Here is a 5,285-nt window from a genome sequence, read left to right as displayed (position 1 = left end):
TCCTACAGCTAACTCTAGTGTCTCCTACAGCTAACTCCAGTGTCACCCACGGCTAACTCCAGTGTTTATAAATCCTCCCAAAATAAGCTGCCCTTTGGTGGAGCTACGGGTCCTTTGCTGCAGACTACCATGGTTGGCACAATCCCTGATGTCCAAAAGGCCGTGTTTGTTGAAATGAAGCACTTGCTCTAAGGCAGCAGGACAGACAAAAGAAAAAGTGAGTGGGGTAGATTTCTGTCTGCGGGTTGGGTGTATAAAAGGGCTTATTTATTAAACCTGGGGTGAGAGGTAGAGGAGGTGGATGTGGGGAGTGTGTGTGTGTGTGTGTGTATGGGGGTGGGATGGGGGGCGGGGGGGGAGGTGTCAGCTCTTTTTCCATGTGCTAGACCGAGCCGTACCTCCCAGAGAGCCCCTGACTGTTGAGCTGCCACACCACAAACAACCTGCTAAAAACACTTAGAGTATTCCTCCTGTACAGAAATAAACACTGGCCAATTAGTGTTCTTATTTTTGGAACTATTTTAGCTGCCAGAGGAGTTGAAAACATAACCGACTAGACATACCATGACGACAGGGGTGGACTTCAAATTCAGCCCTCGGGCAGTGACTCTCCATGTGTTGCTAAAGCCGTTGCGGATCGGTGTCGAGGAGACTGTAGTCACATTTTTACTCAAACGTACTCTTCGCTTCGTTTTGACCCGAGAAAATCAGCTCCGTCAAACAGCGTGACGTACGGATTTTTAATATCAACCAAAGATAGCCATAGTTGCATCAGCGACATGTCAAGCAGTGTGACATAATCTACTGAGCAATATTGGTATATTGGTATATTGGTATATTGGTACAAAGTATATTGTAGTATATTGGTATAAAAAATGGTAACGGAAAGCATTTTTCAGCATTTCAATCCCCCTCTCCTTTTAAAGAGTCATTAATTGAGAATGCCCGGGAACCATTCCAAATTTAAAAAAAAATCTAATGTTACTACAAAGGACACACTACAAAGGCGAGCAGGAGAAAGTGCTACCAGTCTAAGTCCAGCGTCACCTTGAACTTCTGAAAAAAAAAACTGGTTTATCTAGTTGATCTAGAATCACGTAACCACAATTTTGACATTAGTTGTGTGCCATAGGTTCCATCAATTTGACAAGTATAGGCCTAGTTACAAAAAAATGTTTCAAAACCGAGGTATGAAACTGCTTAAACAAACACTACGTGAGCTAAAACTGCACAGTTGCATCTTGTAAGATACACGTCTCGTTGCATGTTGTTGTTAATATTAATTTGCGATATTCTTTGTATAACAGTGGTTTACATTATGTCAGAAATTGTTGTTAAAACAAGTTTAATAATTCTGTTCCCTAACTACCTACAGCTAACTCTAGTGTCTCCTAGAGCTAACTCTAGTGTTTTTTATAGCTAACTCTAGTATCTCCTACAGCTAACTCTAGTGTCTCCTACAGCTTACTCTGGTGTTTTTTACAGCTAACTCTAGTATCTCCTACAGCTAACTGTAGTGTCTTCTAGAGCTAACTTTTGTGTTTTCTGCAGCTAGCTGTATTGTATCCCACAGCTGACTCTACTGTCTTCTACAGTTAACTTTAGTATTTCCTACAGCTAACTCTAGTATCTCCTACAGCTAACTCTAGTATCTCCTACAGCTAACTCTAGTATCTCCTACAGCTAACTCTAGTGCCTCCTACAGCTAACTCTAGTGTCTCCTAGGTTAGCAAATTCCATAGAGATGAATGACAGTTATTTAGACTCTACTCCATTCTGTTTAGACATTTATAGCCAACAGACATTTTATATATATATATATTGTTATGGACTGTTGAATTTTGAAAATATAAAGCATTTTAGACATCATCCTGTTTGTATTGGCGCCTAAATGACGTATTATTTGGAAACCTTGCTGGATTATCTTTAAATGAGGAAAGTAAACGAAAACAAATGGATTCTCTTTGAATCGCTACGATTCGCTGAGGGCTGGTACCAAACGATCCATGGATTGGGGTCCCGGTCAAGGGACTGCGGATTGAGAGTTGAGCTGATCCTTAAACACCACCACCATATACTATAAATAAAAAAAAATGACTAACATTTTTTTTTCAACTTAACTTTTGCAACTTCGACTTTTCTGACACAGCTCGATGAAAAACTTTCAAGGTTTACTGTCTTTCGCTTTAATGCAACAACAATAGCACCACTCTTATCCAGTACAGAGAGAGATGAATTGCCACAAGTGCTGGTCATCTTGATTTATGAAGTGTGAATTATGAGTTGAGAGTTTCAGACCCAGGTAAGGTTGGAGGGAAAGTCTTGTGGCACAAACAGTCATTTGTGTTGCAGGAGCTGCAAAAAAAAAAAAAAAACCTGCAGCCTCCCGACATCACCACCCATGGCTACACTCCTGGCCTGTTTAGTGCTTTACATAAGCATGTAGTATATGGCGGTGTAGAAGCCATAGATTTTCTGAGGGGATTACTGTCATTGTACATCATGGGGGACAAAGAAACTGCTAGTCTACTTGTTTACATCATGTGGTAAGTTTGTGCCACTGACATATTTAAAAGTATTTCTTTCATTTCCCTCCTGCCATTTTGAGGGAAAGAAAATCATACACAAACAATTTGTGCATAAATCTATAAATAAGGATGAAGCAAATTGTAACTCTAACCCTGTCTTCTACAGCTAACTCTAGTGTCTCCTACAGCTAACTCTAGTGTCTTTTACAGCTAACTCTAGTATCTCCTACAGCCAACTCCTGCCATTTTGAGGGAAAAAAAATCAACACAAACAATTTGTGCAGAAATCTATAAATAAGGATGAAGCAAATTGTAACTCTAACCCTGTCTTCTACAGCTAACTCTAGTGTCTCCAACAGCTAACTCTAGTGTCTCCTACAGCTAACTCTAGTGTCTTTTACAGCTAACTCTAGTATCTCCTACAGCTAACTCTAGTGTCTCTTACAGCTAACTCTAGTGTCTCCAACAGCTAACTCTAGTGTCTCCTACAGCAGCTAACTCTAGTGTCTCCTACAGCAGCTAACTCTAGTGTCTCCTACAGCAGCTAACTCTAGTGTCTCCTACAGCTAACTCTAGTATTTCCTACAGCTAACTCTAGTGTCTTTTACAGCTAACTCTAGTATCTCCTACAGCCAACTCCTGCCATTTTGAGGGAAAAAAATCAACACAAACAATTTGTGCAGAAATCTATAAATAAGGATGAAGCAAATTGTAACTCTAACCCTGTCTTCTACAGCTAACTCTAGTGTCTCCCACAGCCAACTCTTAGATCTCTTACAGCCAACTCCTGCCATTTTGAGGGAAAAAAATCAACACAAACAATTTGTGCAGAAATCTATAAATAAGGATGAAGCAAATTGTAACTCTAACCCTGTCTTCTACAGTTAACTCTAGTGTCTCCTACAGCTAAATCTAGTATCTCTTACAGCCATCTCCTGCCATTTTGAGGGAAAAAAAATCAACACAAACAATTTGTGCAGAAATCTATAAATAAGGATGAAGCAAATTGTAACTCTAACCCTGTCTTCTACAGTTAACTCTAGTGTCTCCTACAGCTAACTCTAGTGTCTTTTACAGCTAACTCTAGTGTCTCCAACAGCTAACTCTAGTGTCTCCTACAGCAGCTAACTCTAGTGTCTCCTACAGCTAACTCTAGTATTTCCTACAGCTAACTCTAGTATCTCTTACAGCCAACTCCTGCCATTTTGAGGGAAAAAAAATCAACACAAACAATTTGTGCAGAAATCTATAAATAAGGATGAAGCAAATTGTAACTCTAACCCTGTCTTCTACAGTTAACTCTAGTGTCTCCTACAGCTAAATCTAGTATCTCTTACAGCCATCTCCTGCCATTTTGAGGGAAAAAAAATCAACACAAACAATTTGTGCAGAAATCTATAAATAAGGATGAAGCAAATTGTCTTATTATCATATTACCAGGATGTTAAATTTTTTTTTTTGGCGCGGATGGAAAATTGATCTAAACCCGCTCTCAGGACAAAACCTTCTTTTATAATTATTCCTTGTAGACAGAAATTATATAATAGATCAAAGTGAAGTTACTTTCAGGTTCATACGGAATAAAAGATATAAAATGAAATGACGTTAAAGAAAAACCTGACAACAGTGCGTTTGGGACTGACGATCTGTGCTCTGAGACAGCAATTTTCCATAAAAAAAATCAAAAAAAAAAAAAACTCACAGCAGGAGACAATTCGGATTTGTGCTCTCGGCTGGTGGAGGAACCAAGAGTCGAGTGCCAAACAAAATTCGAAGTGTAAAAAGTAGTAGCGGCATCAATCGTGTGTTTTTGATATGTGTATTAGCAAGAGAAATCACTGGAATTAGCATCCACTACAATCATTATACAGAGTTTTAGCGTTTGCGCCATCGTTTGGCCTCATTGCAGGTCCTAAAAATGTACAGATACTTCTGATGTGGACTTCTACTTAAAAGTCTCTACGTTAGAACCGATACAATTTTTACAATTTTTTTTCTCTATATAAAGACACATGATCTTGACCCTGGTCCCTGGTACTAGTTTCTTTTAGTCAAAACTTAAAGGTGACGGTACATCGCTCAGTTATGGTGGATAGTACCTGTAGTGTGAATGAATCCTGAACTTCATTTTTTTTTTTTTTTTTTTTTGTATTTCAAATTTAACTCCCGGTGCGTTTCTGTGTACATTTGTGTTTAAAATCCACCATGTCTTTTCACCAGGTCTCCACTCTGAACGTGTGTGCCAGAAGCCCGAGTCTGCTTTTCTTCAGCAGCTAAATGAGAAATCATCAGAATGACTGCAACGAGAGTGTGATTCCAGGCCGCAAACCATCCAGCCAGACTGTGTGACCTCAAAAACAGTCCTTCGGCAACGCAGTCGTTTTATGGGTGCTTAAGGTCACTCGCATTCAGCCTGAAATTTTCACCTGTCACCTTGAATTCTTTTCACAATGTTTTTTTTTTGTTTGTTTTTCACCAACTCCTGTGAATGTCAAACATCGGCAGAAATCCATGGCATGGATTTTGTCCTCTTTCTAGTTTTTTTTTTTTTTTTTTGCAAGTAGTAGTGGTGATGGTTTCAGTTTGAAACAATCAATTCGTCGTTGCAGTCCTCGCATTGTCTCGAAATCCCACTCCGAGGAGTCTTGACAGACCGACAGGAGGCGTAGCCCTCCTCTCTTTGACCCCCCTCTAAGCTCCAGTGTAATAGAAGAAATAGGTATTTGGGAAGAAGGCAGTTGGAAATAGTTCATAATT

Source organism: Cynoglossus semilaevis, chromosome 17, assembly GCF_000523025.1.
Source record: "Cynoglossus semilaevis isolate Cse_v1.0 chromosome 17, Cse_v1.0, whole genome shotgun sequence".
In the NCBI taxonomy this organism is placed as follows: domain Eukaryota; kingdom Metazoa; phylum Chordata; class Actinopteri; order Pleuronectiformes; family Cynoglossidae; genus Cynoglossus; species Cynoglossus semilaevis.
This window is presented reverse-complemented; position numbering follows the sequence as displayed.